This window comes from Equus przewalskii, chromosome 32, assembly GCF_037783145.1.
Source record: "Equus przewalskii isolate Varuska chromosome 32, EquPr2, whole genome shotgun sequence".
Taxonomy (NCBI): domain Eukaryota; kingdom Metazoa; phylum Chordata; class Mammalia; order Perissodactyla; family Equidae; genus Equus; species Equus przewalskii.
In genome coordinates this window covers 23781833-23801651 of record NC_091862.1, presented here as the reverse complement: position 1 = coordinate 23801651, position 19819 = coordinate 23781833, and the positions used below count along the sequence as shown (strand labels likewise).

The 19819-nt window shown below is 37.2% G+C and overlaps 1 long non-coding RNA gene across 1 annotated transcript in view; it reads right to left on the bottom strand.

Moving 5' to 3' along the window:
- Nucleotides 1-10324, bottom strand: part of LOC139080720 (uncharacterized) — a 65423-nt gene extending 55099 nt beyond the window's left edge. The window contains exon 1 of the long non-coding RNA XR_011535442.1: nucleotides 10014-10324. This is a non-coding gene — a long non-coding RNA (uncharacterized lncRNA). The remainder of the gene's footprint in view (nucleotides 1-10013) is intronic.
- Between the last annotated feature and the right edge of the window lie 9495 nt (nucleotides 10325-19819).

Sequence of the window (19819 nt, the reverse complement as noted above, 5' to 3'; positions counted from 1 at the left end):
GGCTAGAAGCAAAATTAAGGCCCCAGGAGAATTTTAAAATGATTCATTTTCTCGACTAAATTGTACTTGATATTATAGTTAGTCTAACATAAGTAAGCATTGCATATTATGATCTTGAGAATAAAACAATATACCTTTAGTTTTCCTTTGACTGATGATGACATTTGACTCTTTAAAATCTATTAAGTTGCTTTCTATTGGCCTTTTATAATTTATTATTTCATTGATATTCATGCTAAGAAGAATTGAAAATTAAAGATGTTCCACAGCTCCTGGCAGTGGCCATTAGGTGTGCATACTAAGATGTTTGGAGGAGGTGATTATTATTGACTGCATATTCATGATTTCCAAGCTTAGAATTAACCTTTAAATCATATGAGTAAGGGAAAAGAAATTTTGTTTTCAGATTTCCTATGGATTTTGCCCTTGATGCAAGTCAAATTTTTCTTCTTAATCTGGACAAAGTAGTATTTTTCAACTACTAAAAATGCTCTAAAATGTTCTAGATTGTCACTGTAATGCTAGCCAGTTACAATACAACAGAGATGCAAGGCTTTAATGATCCTTGCAAAATAAATTAGATGTATTTGGCCACTTCTTGAGTCTCAAACATATTTGTTTTTCTATTCAAAAAGCAATTTAAAAAATGGAGTCAATGTAGTATAAATATTTTGCTGTCACATCAGTTTCAAAGATAAAAGGGGTAGTTTAATGGGGTGTGAGAAACAGCATCAGTTTTATACAGACTTTTATTCTCAGTGTAGAAGCTTTTAAAGACATTCCCAACTAAAAGGAAAGTAATATGAGAAAAAAATTAGACAATATTTGTTCTATTGTTTTAAGACTATTGTGCTGTCATATTTTTTGCACAGTATTCTGGATTAATCAACCATCTCCGAGGACTATAAAATTGAACCAGAATACCAACACTATATCAGGACTAAGCAAGAGCATTTTAACATACTGCACTTTGTGGTTGTGTAGGTAAAATTAGATTCCCCTAATAAGACAGGGGTTACAAATTCATGAGAGTGTTTCCTATGCGTTTTCTCATCCTTTCAGTCAGACGTTAAATGGCTTGAAACCCTGAGTGCTATTACAGAAAGTTATATGTTATACACCGTCTCCTAAAAATGCAACCTTATTTGAAATAGTAGCTCATATGGTTAGTTGCAGACTTTTCAGAAAACTAGCTACACAATTTCTAGCAGATTATTAAGATAAACTAAAATAATCAAATAGACGTTTGAGCACATTTCATACAATGACTACGTACACGACTGTAGAAATCATTAGCCAAAGCATCTGTTAATGGCAAAAATTAACAATCTTATCTGTCTACAGATAACAAAGTTTGCAAAAAATTCCTCCAATTAACAGCTGTTGCAAATTATTTTATCTTTTGCATGTTGAGCTATTTTGAAATCTTACCAAAAAAATCTTAAAGATGAGCTTTTAATTGATAAAAATAACATTTTTAGTAACTTCACACACAGATAGGTCTAGGCGGTCCTACTAATAAAAAAGAGGAATAATCAGCATTCTAAGAGGCAAAATTTTTTTACTGTTTTATTTCAGTTTGATGAAGTCTAATTTACCAGTTTTTCCTTTTATAGATTATGCTTTTTTTTTTTTTTGTCAAGTCTCAGAACACTGCCTGGATATTTTGATCACTATGTTTTCCTAAAATTTTTATAATTTTACATTTAAGTCTAGAATCCATTTTGAGGAGTTTTTGTGTATAAGATGTGAGATTTAAGTAGAAGTTTGGTTTTTTGCCTATGAATATTCAATTGCTCCAGCTCTATTTCTTCAACCTGTTGTCCTTCCCCCATTGAATTGCTTTTGCACCTCTGTGAAAAATCAGTGCCCATCAGCAGATGAATGGATAAAGAAGATGTGATTTTTATATACATTGGACTACTACTCAGCCATAAAAAAAGATGCAATTGTGCCATTTGCAATAACATGGATGGACCTTGAGGATATTATGCTAAGTGAAATAAGTCAGACAGAGAAGACAAATTACGGTATGACTTCATCTGTATGTGGAAGACAAACAAACGAACAAACATATAGATACAGAGATTGGTGGTTACCAGAGGGGAAGGGGGTAGAGGAAAGGCGAAAGGGGTGAAGGGGCACATGCGTATGGTAGTGGATGAAAATTAGACTTTTGGTGGTGAACACAAATGATGCAATCTACACAGAAGTAGAAATATGTGATGTAACCTGAAATTCATAATGTTAAAAATGTGACCTCAATAAAATAAATTTTTAAAAAATTGGTTGAATATATGTGTGTCTATTTTTGTGTTCTCCATTCTGTTCCAATGATCTATGTGTCTATCTCTTCACCAATAGCAACTCTATTGATTACTGTAGTTACAGAGTAAGCCTTAATATTGGGCAGAGTGATTCCTTGAGTTTTCTTCTCCTTTGTCAAGATTGTTTTAGCTATTCCATGACCTGAGCCTTTTGATATAAATTTCAGAATAAGCTTGTCTATGTCAATGAAAATTTTGATTGAAATTTCTTTACACATACGAACAAATTTGGCAAGAACAGACATCTTTACTATGTGGCATCTTCCAACCCGTGGACACAGTATGTCACTCCTCTTATTTAGGTCTTTCATTTCTTTCAACAATATTGGTAATTTTCAGCTGATAGACTTTATATAATATTTTGTTAAACGTGTGTCTCAATCCAAGTTACCAGCTAATAGGAACTCATTCTTCAGTTACTATATGGATCTTTCTTACATTTGCAATTAATGATGACACTACTTCGTAATCTATTTGGAAATCTAAAACTCTATTTGTTTCTGAGATATTCTTTCCTATTTGTGCTGACAAATCCATTCTATATTGTACACTGTTCTTAAAAGCTTCAGATGTGCGGGGGTCAACTGTGAGAGATGTTTTCTAAATTTGCCTTCTGATAACCTGAGTTATCAGAAACAGATGAAGTTGCCAGGCATGGTCATTTAGCAGTGAGCGTTTAAACAATTAGGCAAATGAAATACTACGGCTTTAACAATATGAATCATAAATTTACAAAAATCATAAATCATAGAGGATAAATACAAAATGAAGTCATTTCTTATAGATCTGATGTTTACCTACTCTATTCAAATAAATTAGTAAAGAATGGTGTAGTCTGAAGATTGCTTCTGCACACCACAAATGTCAGGTAAGCCTCTCCGAATGACATATATTGATACAGATGTGCTCAGTTGTTGTTCTATTACAAACTAGAGTTTTGCTTCCCGTTTTAAATTAAGTCTCACCAGCATGTGAATTTGACATTCTGGACTCTGGTTTCTTCCTTCCGTTTCAGTAGGCATTCCTTTCTCCTATCCTACAAGGAAGAAATACTACAATCACCTTATCTTTGGACTATGCTATTCTCTCTAAACCTCATTGTTCCTCATTTCCCCATGACGCTTCCAAACTGTCTTCTTTTCCTTCGATAAACACTTTGTCAATAAATAACCTGTTTAACTTGCCTCCTGAATTTAAGCCTCTTTCATTTCCACTTAATTTGTGCTCAAACTTTTGTCTAACCCTTCTGTTATAACATGATCTCATTGCTTTTAGGAGCTTTAATATGAATATTACGTATTCATTGATAACCTACTATGGATTCTATAATTATCACAGAGGTATGTAGAATTTTTTGAAATTGTTTTCATACCCCTCCAGAAATTACATTAATCTTTTACATTATATTATTTGGCATGGAAAAGTCAGATAATATTAAGAGGCAGGACATGATCAGGACAAAACGTGTCTTGCCGGCTGTGCCCTGCACAACGATGCTGAGCCAAGGCACTGCTGGAGGCTGGAATTCAGCTCCTGCTCCACCTGCCAAGCCGTATGCTCTAGCTGCCTCTGCCAAAAGGAGCACTGTTTTCTAGTTTTCAGAAGGTGTAACACAGGCAAACAGTTGCCTTGCAAAGCATATAGGATGTGGTGGTGGTCTTTAAGTTTCCTTCCGGCTCTACAGTTCTAAAGAAGCCCTGAGAAGGCAGATGGCACTGGAGGCCAATGTCCTGGACCGCTTCATGTGACATGTAGAACTTGAACCCGGCCTGGAAGAATTGGCACAATTTGACTGTAAGATTAGGCAGAAGATTGCTAGTGAAAGAAAAATAAACATTTAATACGCAAAGGTTAGAAGGTATGTAGTGTATTTAAGCAACAGAATTATTGCTAGAATTCTGTAAATCCATATTCAGATAGCTATTTTCTCAATACATAGATTCTAAATGTAACACCATTATAAGGTATGGGTCTGTGAAATTTTTGCCTTCAAAAAAATGCCTCAACATTTGAACAGGTTGGGGATGATTTCTAAGAACTACAAACTTGTCTTCCACATACCCACAATGGCTGCTTTCACTTTTAAGTTTACTGAAAACATTTTTCTGACTTGAAATGTTAAAAGAGCTGATCCCTGTTTTCTGTAAGATAGAGACCTTTTATTCTGTTTTAAATAACGTGGCTTTTTATGACTTGTGTTGGAAATGATCATTTTTGCTCCATCGCTTACTTTTGATTTCCGTAAAAACCTTTATAATCCTCCAAAACAGTGGCAACATTGATACCATTTTTTGTTAAAGAACACTCTTCAAGCTTAAAGACATGCTCATTTGAAGGAAAAGATACCCACTAGTAACCTTACTTTCTACATTTATATATGTATTATGGTTTATTGAGAAGGCCAGTATATTCATCATAAGATAATTAATGCTCTATTCTTTTTTCTTCTTTTTAGCATGTTCCTGTTCTAACTAAGCCAATGAAAAAAAACTGTATTTTAAGAACTGTTACTATTGAAGAGACAGCTGGTATTGGAGTCATGTAACTGGAAACATTGCTAGAATTTGGCTAACCAGGCCCTCCCCTGCTCAGTCCCCTCTCCGCCCCTGCGCCATTGGTTTCGTCCTTCTCTTGCTTTCCTTACGGCGTTGATGATACCTGTCTCTCCCGCTGGACCACAGCACCATCAGTTCAAACACAAGGTCTCGTGCTCAAGCACCAAAAATCTAGTGCCAGCACAACAGGAATACCAAAAGGTGCTTGGGGAATGAATGCTGCCAAAACAGAAGCAAGTAGTAGCTGGTGACATTTCACGTCACATGCATTGATAGGGACAGAGTCAAGACTAAAGCCTTTGCTTCCTTACACCTAGATCATGTCCAATTTAGTTCTAACTTACTGGTTTTTCTGCAGCTTTTCTGAAAATTTTGCAATTATGGAACTCATTCATATTTATTGTGAAATATAAAAATAAGGTATAGTGTATATAAGAAATATAATATCCCAAAATGCAAAGACTCAAATATAAATTATTAATTTATTGATGCCTTTTCTGTGTGTGTGTGTATGTGTATTTAATTAAGGTCATAAACTATACATTAGATATTGTTTTCTGGCATAAACAATTATTGATGCCATTAATTGTGAAATAGGAAACAGTGGATAGGAACGCTTTGGAGACAGATATTAAATTTGCATCTTCTAAATGACATCTAACTAAGGGTAGTCAGTAGATTATGCATTTTCTCAAGTAACTCTCAGCAATTGCAAGTAGGAAAAGAAAAGAGAAAAAGTGGAACTAGCTGAGAGGCAGCATTCCTCAGGCAGGCAGGACAGAAACGCCCAGCAAAGCAGCCCTCCAGGCTGAGCGCTTCTGGACACTATACTCAGGACGAGAACGGCAAAACCAGGGAGGCTTGTGAAGATGAGGGAATAAATGTGTGAAGGGACTTTGGTTTGGTAGAAATGAAGATAGAAAAGAGATACAGTAGAAATCCATATGAAGAAGACAAAAATTGAGTAAGTACACATCAAGGAGCAGACAGCAAATTAGAAATAAAGTGATGAGAATAATGTCCACAAGTCCAAGGGAGGAGATGATGATGGTAAGAAAGAAGTTTCAGCCAACAGTTCAATCAAGAAACACTTACTGAGATTTACCGTCTGCCAGGCACAGCGCTAAGATGCTGTAGAGCCGGTGTAAGGAGAGGAGACGTACGAAGAATAGAGTGACGCTCCCACTGTCAAGAAGCCCACTGCTCAGCACAGGCATAAGAAAGCACACCAATTACTGCTTCAAATCTAACCACCAGAAGCCTGATTAAGGCCCATAATTATAAGAGCCCTGAGTGAGGCACAAAATGAGATGCCAGAGCCAGTTGGGAAATTGGGAGATTTCACAGAGGAAGAGTGAAATAAACTTTGAAGAAGCAAATTGGACTCATTTATGTGCAGATTAGGAGACAAGAAAGTAAACAGAGGGCTGGGCTGGTGGCTGAGAGGTTAAGTTCGAGCGCTCCACTTCAGCGGCTCTGGGTTTCACTGGTTAGGATCCCGGGCGTGGACCTGCACACCACTCGTCCGGCCATGCTGAGGAGGTGTCCCACACAGCACAACCAGAGGCACTCACAGCTAGAATATACAACTGTGTACTGGGGGGCTTTGGGGAGAAGAAGAAAAAGAAGAAAGAAGATTGGGAACAGGTGCCAAACTTTAAAAAAATGGAAGTAAACAGAAATGCCTTAGAAATGACTGAGAGTGAAAAGCAGGACCTGCCCAGAAGGCAGCAAGCGACGCAGGTGAGAGCACTGAGGGCAGCAGACATCGCAGTAAAGACCTCCTGAGACTGTGAATCAACGGGAGCAGCATTTCCTTTGCAGATCTTCGGTAGTTCAACATTTCTGTTATGTCAAAAGAGATACATGTATCTTCCTATCTGCTCAGCCTCCGCCAGTGCTGAAATGTTTTCCTCCCTGATGTAATGAAGACATTGTTACTCACACACGAAAATAAATCAGCCACTATGGCGCTTACTGCTCAAGCACAGCTGATCACTTACAAAAGAATTTATAAGCACCTTCCCTACCATGTTTGGCAACAATCCACAAGACTAATATCATTTTATGCTTCAGGCTTTTTGCAAATATAAATACATTTTTCAGAGTAGGAACAATTTAAGAAACCACAGTGTTCCTGAGCTCATCGTTGGAAATGGTAATTAGCACATCGGTAAATTACCTGTAGAATTTTATTTCCATGAACAAGAAAATAATGTTATCTCGCTCAGTGCAGCAGGCTGAAGTGAATTATCACTTTCAGGAAAATGAAGCCTTATGATTATCCACCAAAGGTGCAAATTCATGATGATGATTTTGCTGTTCCAGCAACTCGCTATTCTGAAGTACAGAGTAACACTCACAGAATATTCTAAAGAAGTCCTTAAAATAGCTTGGGAGACAGTATGTCCTGTCCCATTTCCTTCCCTCTGAGATCAGGGTGCCAAACCTTTCACTATCTGCCTTCGTTTAGCTGGTGTCCTTAAATACTCCAAGAAAGGTCTTCAAATATATCTATAGCAAATTACTGTTGTACCATAAATTAGTTTTGCTAATCAAAAGTTCAAGAAGAAAGCTGGTTAAAAGGCTAATGAAGGGGCTGGCCCCGTGGCACAGCGGTTAAGTGCACACGTTCAGTTTGGATCCAGGGTGCGGACATGGCACCACTTGACAAGCCATGCTGTGGCTGGCATCCTACATATAAGGCAGAGGGAGATGGGCACGGGTGTTAGCTCAGTGCCAGTCTTCCTCAGCAAAAAGAGGAGGATTGGCAGCAGTTAGCCCAGGGCTAATCTTCCTCCAAAAAAAAAAAAAAAGGCTAATGAAGTAATACAGGCTATTATACATATATAATTGCCGTCTGCACAGTATTTACACATCACTTTAAATCTCAAAGTAGCTTTTAAAATTTAAAAAATATACCAGTTCCTTTATTTTTCATTGATCGTTTTATTTTTTTATTATTAAGCAGTTTATAGAAAAGAGATATGTAGTCTTTTTTCTGCTGAAAATTACTAAAGAGAAAATACATCTTATCAGACTGCTTCGAATTACCCATTTGGGAATCTTAAAAATCCCTGTGACTAATTGCTTTGCAAAAAAGAAATTGTGAAATAACAGAATTAAAGTGCTGAAGTGAGACCTTCTAAGTAACCTAACTTTTAAAAGCTGCTAAGCTGAAATCCACTCTGCAAGGATCCCAGCAAGTTCTTTACTCTCTGTTTCAACAGCTCCATTCACAGAGAACTTACTGCCTTCAATATAGAGGATTCTGTCTTTATACACCGGTGGCAGTCATTCTTCATATCCACCATCGTCTTTATCTACTCTACCAGTGTTACATGAGATAAAATCTGCTGTAAATTAGATTGCTTTACATAGTTTCAGCTAAAGATGATAGAGTAAGAGTTATTTAATCCTGGCCCCTCTCAGAAACCAACTAAAAGCAAAGAAAAAAATAATAAAAACAGAATTAAAGAGAACTGCATCTTTAATAAAAGTAGGAAATAGCTACTACCTCATACCATAAACTATGATGATACATATCAAATAAGGGGAATTTGGGCCAAATCATGAGAGGATGCAAAAAGTAAACATAGATTTCAGGCAGCAGTCTGAAGTCTTCAGAACTTGCTGGAATCTTCTTGAAGAATTCAGTGAAGGGTTATTCTGTAGAAAAGCAAAGTCTACAGGAGGGCTTGGGTCGTGAGAGCGACTGGTGCCCATTTAGTCCTGGAGAGAGCAGGAGAGGTGCAGCTTAGGAAGAGTTACCAAAGGCGCCACAATAGAGTTCAAAGGATGCGAGATGGAATGAAAAACTAAAGAAAACTTAAGCAATTCTTTGGAAAAAATGCAAAAAGCTATTGTATATCAGAGTTTCTTGGAAAAATGTGTTGGAAATAAGTGAATATTTGAAGAAGAAAGTATGAGTTCTAATAACATCTCTATACCTCTAACTTCTCAGACTAATAACAATGTCTTTAAAGGATTAGCTTATAAACAAAATTTTTGACTGGTCATACCCAAAGGTATTACTGTTTTAAATTTAGTTTATTTGTTTCTAAATAATCTCTATCAATCAAAAAAACAAAAAACAAAAGAGACTGATTCTGCTTATGAACTAGTGAAAAATCTAAAAGAAATATTTAAAATAAATCTAATGATGTATATGTTGATAAATGCCTTTAAGGATAAGTAGATAAAGCTTTGTAAGAATTTAAGTAGTAAGATTAAGCTTCTATTTTTAAAAGGCCAGAGTGAAGACAGAAATTTTCCTTATCTCCTCAAGAAATTACCATTAAGTGGTAAGAACAAGAATCAGAAGCAACAAAAGCCATAAAAAGGAATATACTCATTAAAGAAATATTTATCAAGTGACTAACATGTTCCAGAGATTTTGCCAAGTACCCTGAGTACAAAGGCAGATAAAATAAACATGACTTTTGTCCACATGGAACAAACAATCCATTGAGAGATTAAAATCTACCAATATGCTCCACCGCTATATCTTTGAATAAGGAGAGCATTTCATGTTTTGCAAAATTGTACAATAAAAAGAAGAAATAACATAATTATAATAGAAATAATTTAAGGTCACTTCTAACTTGGCTATGACAAAATTATGTAAATAAATGTGACCATGTTGATTTGGACAGGATTAAATTAGTAGACTAGCATTTTTTAGATTTATTGTCACTTTCTTTTTATTTTTGCAAAATCTAACATTGGCATGTACTGTCTTACATTTAAAATAAAAGAAATGTATTGTTAAGATGCCAATTCCTTTCGATGAAAAATATTTGGCACTCATAAATATGACTGAGAGTATCAAGATGGTTTAGTTTAAAAAATAAAACAAAAAAACTATAGAATGTAATATTTTATTCTCAGTTGAATAAATACATAGGCAAAAAATATATTCATCACTTAAAAATAGTGATTATGAGCCTGCTGTGCATATTTTAAGTCCAGGGTTTTTACTTCTAAATTATCTCTTTCAATTGAGACAAAACAGACACAGTCTGTATATTACCTAATAAGATATTTAACTATAAGGAACGATATAGTGATAAATGTATTTAAAAGCAGATGAAATACAGTAGAAATTTAAATAGTGAAATTAAATTTATACCTTTAAAAGCTGAGATTGAAGAATTTTCTCCATTTCCTCAGTAGTAATTATCATTAAATAACAAGACCAAGAATCAGAAGAACAACTCCATCCTTTAGCTCTCAGACGAAGCTCACAGAGCACCTTGCTCCTGAGTGGCAGCCCTGAGGGAAAAGCCAATAATTTCTCTTCGGAACATGAGAAACAAGTACAAAGGCTGGCTAAGAAAGAGAATCTCTCTGTGCCCAGTTCGGCATGAGATCTTGAGAGGCAGAAATAAGTGGTGCTGTATGCAATATTAAATTATTTTAAAACACATCTCTTCACGAAGCAGTCTGTTGGTGAAGCTGAAAGAGGAGAAAGGCTGCATTGAGAAACTTAACCCTCCATATTCAGACACAGCAGGCCTGTTATTCTGGTTGGCCTGAGATACAGCTCTGGCCCCACTGTATCCCCATGAATCATTACAGATAGCTGATCTAGGGCGAACTCATCATGAATGAGTAAAAATTTAAAAATAGCCATCATAGGACGTATCCAAGGATATTACAAGCAAAAAGTCAAAAAGGTATGAGGAAAAACAAACCATAGATTAAGAGTACTTACTAGAAAAATATTGCCACAAAACAGACAAAAATTTTGATCAAATGTATTGCCACTATTAATAGTATAACGATGAAGAAGTATATGCAAATCAAGAGTACAAAGTATCAATATAAAAATTTAGAAATGATGTGTCAAGACCTAAAATATGGTCAGATTTTTGCCTATTCTATATTGCTTGAGAAGAAAGCACACAATTTATATTAAGTTGTAAATTTCAACATATGTATGTAAGGTCTACCGTATTGATTATGTTGTACGCGTCTTCTAGATTTTTATTACGTTTTTTTCACTTGGACTGAGAATGGTATGTTAAATATCTCAACAATACAGTGTATCTGTACATTTCATTTTGCATCTCCTGTAGTTTCTGCTTCATGATGGATAATTGCTGTGAAATTAGGGATATTCATAGCTTTTCTATCTTCATTGTAATTTGTAAACCTTAGCGTCATTGGTGTCCTACCTACATACTTTTCCAGTCAGATTTTTTAACTTTGATACTCCTCTAACCCTATGCATCTGCCATACCAAATACCTTGCAGTTTCATTAATGTGCCATGCTCTGCATCCCCCTTGGTCTCCCCGGAACACTCCCATTAGTTCACCTGGCACTTCAACTTGTCCATCAAGACTTTGCTCAAGGTCCCTCCCTTCCTTTTTCTCTCACTAGAGCATATAAACATTTCTGTTGCAGTGTAAAAAAAATATAGGGCCAACTGTTATTTACCGTTTATGTCCTCTTCTGGACTGTGAACTTTTAAAGGGTAATGACTGTATTTATTATTTATCTCTATGTCCTCAGGACCAGGCATTTAGCCAAGGCTCAATAGAAGTTCATAATTCTAGGTTGTGTGCAGCATAAGGGCCTAGGACAAGGCATTCCTATGAAAAGCACAGGGCAAGGAGTCACTTGAGAGAAGCTAAGAAAAGTCATAGCCACAGCCAGATGAGACGAAATTAGGGGCAGGAAAATCAAAACATATTACTTGGCATAATACTTATGTAAATAAAATAGAGTTTAAGAGGATTGATAGCTCCCAGGAGTGTGGCATATAGATGTACAGAAGCCCATCTCAGAGAGTGGAATCTGGAAAGGTGTAGTAAGCAGAATTCTAAGATGACAAGAACCCACTCCCTGGTATACACACATCTTCTTTGGGTTATTTAATCAAACATTAATCAGGGTACTTCTAGGATTTTGCTGATATAATTAGACCCCAAATCAGTGGACTTTAACCAGGTCGACTTAGTGGAACTGACCTAATCATGTGAGTCTTAAAAGGGACTGGATTCTCCTTGGCAAAAGAAGTTTGAAGTGTGAGAGGAATTCCGCACAAGGAAAATTCTCCATTTCTGGCTTTGAAGATGGAGAGGAAGTAAGGAGAGACTGAGAGTGGCCTTTTCCAGTTGAGACAGGCTCTAGATGACAACCAGCAAGGGAACAGGAGCTTCAGTCCTGCAACCGTGAAAGAACTGAGACCCAAACACCTAAATGAACTTGGGATAGAACCTTGAGCTACAGACGTGTAAACACATTCTGAAGACAGCTTGACCTCTGATTTGTGAGACCCTGAGAGGGAAATCCAGTTATTCTGTGTCCATATTTCCGACTTGCAGAATTGTGAGCTACTAAATATGCACTGTTTTGAACTAATTTTGTGGCAGAACACTGTGCAACAAGAGAAGATGAATATAACAGGTCGCTAATTTTATACCCCAGCATCTTCCTAATGTGCTTAGTCAGGATTGTGTTAACAGCTATGGATGGGACTTAGCCTCTAGCTTGCAGATCTTTAACACCTACAACTGGACAAGGTTTAAGAGGCGCTTTAGCAAGACTTCTAGAGACAATGTTCCCCTGAGGCTCAGTCCTCATGATAGAATCCAATCTCTTACTGTAGAAGGAAATGTCTGCCACCACCTGTGACCTGCAACCAAATCTTCTCCTATTAACTTTTGAAACTACTTGGTTTGTACTCAAATCCCATTCTATATTTTTAGTGGCTGAATGATCTTGGGCAAGATGTTTCAACGAATAAGGCCTCTATTTTCTCATCTGTAAAATGGGGATTGGAGTAGCTATTTCATAAGGTTATTACGAGGATTAAATGAGATAATGCCTTTAAGCTTTTAGTGCATTTCCTAGAATTTAGTAAACACTCATAAGGGTTATCTAATATTAATTCACTATCCCACCCAGATAAATTTTTTTCCTTCTCTAATGTTCTTTTCTGGTTTAAAAACACAACTTGTGCATAATAGCCAAGAATAAATACCCATGTGTTCAAGATACAATGCACAAAAGTTTGTAAATAATGTGTGTCTGTAAATGTTAGAATATAAATGCAAATAAACACTTATCTGGCTTCAAAACCAGATCTATTTAGGTAAGCAGACGACAGTTAAATGGCTGAGATTGTGTCCATTCTACCAATACATTTTATAATGTGCTGTCACATTATAACAACACCTGCTACTGATTTCTGAAAAAAAGTTGTTTATTTATGCTTTAATTAGGTTAGGCAGACAAATATTGCCATGTTGCTACCCATAATACATTCTACAATTACTTAGTATTTCTAGCAAAACATTTTCATTTTTAGAAATTCAATAGTAAAACTTCACTCAAAAATTCTACCAGGTATCCTACTTAATACATGGTTAGTTACTCCGTGTGAAGACAACATGAAAAGCCATTGCCCTGCCCTAAAACTCAGGAGATATTGGGATAATGGAGACTAATTAGAAAGCTTTTGCAACAATTACTAAAGGAAGCAATAAGGGATGAACCCAGGAAGGCTGAACTGAAGAGAAAAGGGAGATGCTGATGAGAAAGGATTGCTAAGATACATCAAGAGCATTTGGAAATCGATTGGGTGTGGAGAATGAGGAAGAACGAGGAAGGAAAACGCCTTCCTTCTTTTCTTAATGCACGACCAATGAGTCAGCAGACCCCATCAAGTCCATCCCCACAACTCGGAAATCAGAGATAGAAGAGGAAGAACACAATCCCTTTAAGTTGGACAAACCCGAGTTTGAGCCTCAGTTCCAGCATTTGTGATCAACGTGACTGAGGGAAAAAGTCTTAATTTCCTTGAGATTTGATTTATTGATGGTAAAGTCATGATGATAACTGGATTTGATTGTCTCTATCTCTCTACTCCTTTGAAGCTCAAATGAAAATATGCAAAAAGCCCCCGTAGGTTTTTAGGAAGATGAGGATGTCATTAACTGCAGTAGTCATCTGAGGTGGAAAAGCAGATTCCTGGCAAGCTTTGAGGAAGGTGGGGTGTTCAGATCACGGCGTGTTATATTGAAGAAAGCAGCAGGATATGCAGGGTAAATATTAAAGAGGTCATTTAGAGATAACCCTGCAACTCAGGAAAACAATCCTGGCTAAGCAAAGGAACAAAGATACAAAAACAAAGAAACAAAAAACAATTTGAGAATCATCAGTGTAACACTGATGGTTGAAACGATGAGAGTATATGAGATGGTCAAAGACATTTAAAGGATTTGTCATAGATTTAAAAAGGAGAATACTGCAATGACTATTTGTTCACTCATTAACTCTTTCATTCATTTATTAATTAAAAAACATTGAACACCTACCACATGCTAAATACAGAGTTAAGCCCTGCCTACACAAACTTGATTAGAACACATTCCTTGCCCTCAAGAAGCTCATCTTTTAAAGGCAGAATCACACTTGAGCACAAATAATTTTGATTTAATAACAAGTAACAGGGCCTAGAGGCTCTGCTCCTGACACTTTCTTGGAGGCATGGGAGGTCGTCTCAAAGATTCATAGAGTTAAGCTGATGCTTGGGCAATTGAGAAATAATTAAGCAGATAAAGAGGTAAAAGGCATGCACAGAAGGTGGATTAATTCCTGCACACACACTCGCATGCCCACACAGACTTAAAAGCCCATGAGGTGTCCAGCAAATTGTGCAACGTGGCTAGAGTCCAGGGTAGTGGGGGAGGAAACTAGAGGCAGGAGGGAGGTACATCGTGAAGAGCAGATTCTTAAGGAATTCAGTTGCTTTTTTTCTGTAATGAGCAGCCATTAAAGAACAGAGTATCTACAGAAAGGTGGATGCAGTTAAAGTAAACTCTATATTTTAAATCAAACAATTAACTTTACCAGAATTCACCATGGTGATGAATATCTTATGTCATGAAAGGCATAAAAGAGAAAAAAAACAGCTGAAATGATTTTGACAACTGATGTAATATTTTGTGTTTAAAAAAAACTGAATCTGTGGCAGGTCGCAAAAATAACAACACGGTGGCTCCCATCAAAAAGTGAAGTCTATTCTCCACCCCTTGAATCTGGAATGACCTTGTCACTTTTGCATTGGCCATGAAAATGTGGAGGAAACAGTTTCATGTGAATGTCATCCTGTCCCCTTTGCACACTTCCACCATCTCTTGGAACCCTGCTACCACTTTGGGGGCAAGTCCAGGCTGGCCTGCTGGGGGGTGAGGGACATGTGGGGCAGACAAGAGCTGAAGCCACCTTGGGCCAACCAGCCTCTAGATGCCCTGGCCACTGACCACAGTCATATGAATGAGCCTAGCCAAGACCAGACGGTCCAGCTAAACCCAGCCCAAACCACTGATCTGCAGAATCATGGGCAAAATAAAGGATGTTATTTTAAGTCACTAAATTTTGGAGTAATTTGTTATACAACAAAGAAAACAGAGATACACCCAGCCAATTACATGGCAGCAAATGCAATGTTTTCATAAATAAATTTCCCCATTTATTGGTCTTTCTATAACAAACTTGCACCACACCATTTGGTAGTCTATCTTCATATTCAGTTAGTTATTCATATACATAATGCAGGAAAATTAATTAAGTTAGATTCCAGTCATTTGAAATGGTATCATTCAAACATGGACTGGGGCTATTTTGACTTAGTCTAAGAAAAAAGTTTTGCTACAGCCAATGAATAATATAAATAAGATTCAAGAGGGAGAATTTATCCTACTTACTAAAATAAATTGTTTTCAAGTACTTAGAACTTTCATTAACATACAAATAATAGAAAAACTAATGGGCTAAATCAAATCATTCTTATCTTCATACAAGTTCGTTATCTTAGAATGTTATAATTTGTACAAGAAAAGTAGAATTGCAGTTGAAAAGAATATTCTGTGTTCTTTGTTGAGTCAAGTGGATTTTCTTCTCATCTGATATTAAATTAGTGAAATGTTTCTGATATTCACCAACCAGTAATTCTCCCACTGATAGGCAGCTATGTATATGTTTCACATTCATGATAATCTTTCTTTCTCTATCCAAAATTTATAATCTGGCTCCTCATCTGCATCTTAGCCTCTTTCATATTTTTTAAACTAAATACTCTAATGGTCGTCTTCCAACATCAAGCCCATGGTTTGAGTTCACCATTCTGTGACCATATTCTTTTATCTAACCTATCAGAAAGGAAAATACATAGTTACAATTATGGACCATAAAATCCCAGGGAAGAGAAAAATAAATATGGAGGGGAGGCTTTCTGAATACTTGACCTTGTAACATGACATTTTATAATATCAAGAATGGTGTTTATAGTTCTTAAATCATTCACAGCTTCTTATAGCATACATTCCATCAGCAGTGTCTGAAAATCCCTTTTGTTGCTGCACCTTCTACCACACCAGAAATCATCATTGTTGAAAAGGTTGCCAATTTCTTAATAAAATACCGTATTTTATTATTTTTTAATTTGCATTTGTTTTACTATTGCTGAGACTTAAAACCTTTTCACAAGTTTGGTGACTTTTTTCTTGTCAATATCCTTAGTCATATCCTTTGATAATAGCTCAAATATTCAGGTATTATTTTGCCTCCACCTCTCCAATCTCCTCTCTCTCTCTCTGCTTTATCTTCTCATTCCTCACTTATATTTTCCTTTAAACATTGGCTTTATAATAATAAATAAAAAGCACAAGTGCAGAGGAGGTGGTAGTGGGGAGAAAATCCACACCAGGATTAGGAAAATTTGGAAACATTCTTCTCCCCAGCTTTGCCTTCAGAGGACACTCAAGGTTTTGCCAAGCCCCAGGAATGGACCACTCATCCCTCTTAAGGAGGACTCGTTAAGAATCCTCATTCTGGGAGACTCCAGAGAACAATGAGAAATGACTATAATTCCATCTGGACGGATGACTCACTTGGCTTATTGGAATGTTGCTACTTTTTGAATTCTTATATATAAAGAGCTGAGTGTTTTGGAATCTCACATTGCAATATATATGTAGCTTTGCCAGAAATCAAGATTCTAAAGGAAATGATATGAGGGAGGCCAGGCGGAAAAGGGCAGAGGAAGCGGCTACTCAATTTCTCAATAAAAATTCACAGACAGAGGTATGGCAAAGCAATCATTTTCCAAGGATGAGTGCTTGGACCTGCAGCAGCGTCACCTGAGAACTTGCGAGAAATGCAAGTCTTCTGGCGGTACCTCAGAGCTGTGGAAGCAGAAGCCGGAGTAAGGCCTGAAAAGTGTGTTCAACACATCCTCCAGGGGATTCTGAATGCACGCTCAAGTTTACAGACCATTCCTCTTGAGAACCATGTGCCCACCTGCATAAATAAACAAATACCATCTTATTTCCAGGTTGTTCCAGTTTGTCTCGGTTTGTCTTGACTCTCTTCTTTCGTGCTCACCATCATTATATAGCAGTTAATGTAAAGTTTCCCAGAGTGAGAGTATAAAATTACCTTTTAAAGCAGAAATGCCTACACTCCTGCTTGGCAGCTCAATTAATTTTTAAGATTCTCATTGGACTTCCTGAGCTTGCCCAGAGATCGGAACTTTGCAAAAAGGGGAGGGTTGTTTTTACTTCCACATTGTTATCTGGGGTCTCTCCCAGAATGATTCGTGAAGACGATTCATTCGTTCATTTATTTGCTCATTCACACTTGTGCTAGGTGCCAGGGCATGTGCCTGCCACCGGGATACAAAAGTTAGCCAACAGATATGGACCGTGCCCTCACAGAAATTAGAGTCTAGAAAGGATGATGGATGTGCATTATAAAATCACACGTTCTTAACTATGCTAAGTGTCATAATGGAGAAGTTTAGGAAGCTACTTAAAAAAGGGGATGCAATCTCTAAATTCAGGGAAACTTTCCCCAAGTGAGTAACAAGCATAGATAATATCAAGACTGTTTTCTAGATGTTTGTCCATCTCCTCAGAGAATAACAGCACACTCTTCTGGGAAAATTGCGGGGTGAGGAGAAGAAAAAGAAACTATTTTCTTTTTCCTCCTTTGAGATAAATATATGAAGGTAAAAAAAATGTGCCTCCCCCCAGCACTTATTCTTTCTCTCTATCCTGATTATTTTCAGGATTATTATTACGTAAAGGGTGCCAGCCCATCCATTTTGAGTGAAAAAATGAAAATGTGTTATATCAACCTCCATTTATACTAAAGACGAAGTGTAAACTGGGTTTTCAACTGAGTGGAGGTGGGGCACCTCTTATCTGCATATCTGATATGCAGATTTGTTTTCACCAAATGAGAAGTAGATCTGCCCATCAAAGCTAAGATCAAATGATTGAGCACATTCCAGAATCCAAGTAGTCAAGACAAAACTTTGTCACTAAATCCAAGGAACTGGAGAAGAATTAAAGAACCCTGGGTTAAGAGCCAGAGAGAGAGTAGCCAGCAGCCAAGGTGGTCAGCACTGATGAAGTCCAACCAGGCAGGTCACAGGCAAGGGAGTCCTGGATTTATCCCTGGAGTAAATTGAACAAAACCCCACTTCGATCCTCAGGTCCTGAAGACACTTGAGGTGGAGGAACAAGTCATGTTTAGAGCGGTTAGAAATATCAAAATATCCATAGAAAAAGATTAGCATGAAGATAAGAAAATGTCTTCTACCAGTCAAATAAAAGCATGATGGTTTGTACAAAGGACAGACTCTTCTGTGACCAGAGGGAAAAGAGAGACTCACCCTCCCTAGAGAAATGCAGAAGTGAAGGAGGGCTAGTCTTACGAGCAGACGAAATACGGAGCAACTTCTGCCTTGAGGTGTGTTTTTCTATTTCTTCAATGGCCGTAGTTCTATTATATGTTCTTGCCTGTTCTGTTTTCATTTAATCTTTAAACAGCTTGTGCATTTCACATGGTTCCAAAACAATTATAGATGGGGAAAGGTCTTGCTCCCATCGCTGTCCTCGGTATGCCCAGCACTCCTTCCTGCACTCTTGTTCTCCAGGTCTGTTGTTACTCTCGTCAAGAGGATTCTGACTCCTAGAGACCCTGTGGACAGCAAAGCAGAGTCCTGCCCAGTCTTGTTGTGCCATCTTCTCACCTTCCAGCACTGTATCAGGCAATGCTCTGCTCCTATTCACACAGTTTTCATGGCCAACTTTTTTCAAAAGTGGGTGGCTGGGTCCTTCTTCCTAGTCTGTCTAGCCTGGAAGCTCTGCTGAAACATGTCCACCATGGGTGACTCTGCTGCTATTTGAAATACCACTGGCACAGCTTTCAACATCTCAGCAACACTCAACTGCCACAATATGACAACCAATGGATGGGTGGTGTGGTTCCCTGACCAGAAATGAACCCGGACCGTGGTGGTCAGAGTGTTGAATCTTATCCACTAGACTCCCAGGGCTGGCCCTCACCGGGTACAACATTATTACTTCTTGTGTATCCATCCAAAATTCCTTCAAGTATAAAAATATAAAAGCATACATTGTTTTTCCTCTATTTTTCTACCATTTTTACACCAGGTCAGCATGGTATGCACCTTGTTCTGCACCTTGTACTTTTCACTTAACAACGTATCTGGGTAATCTTCCCATGACATTACAAAGAGCTTCTCATTATATTTCACAGATGCACATCACTGCAATATATTGGAAAACTATAATTTATAACTAGTATCCTATTAGTAGACGTTTAGGTTGTTTCCAGTCTTTTCCAAAGACAAATAATTCTCCAATTAATGGCTTTGCTTATGAATCATATTTTAGGTGTTCAAGTGCATCAGGTCAATAAATTCCCAGAAGCCAAATAGGTGAATCGATTTCTATTTCTTTTTGTGATTTTGGTAGGCATTAGCAAATTGCCATCCATAGAGACTGCACCAATTTATACTCCCAGCAGAAATGTATGAGAGACCTGTGCCCCAGAGCCTGGCCCCAGAATAAATCATATTTTTCAATTTTTGCTCATTTGGCAAGTGAAAAAT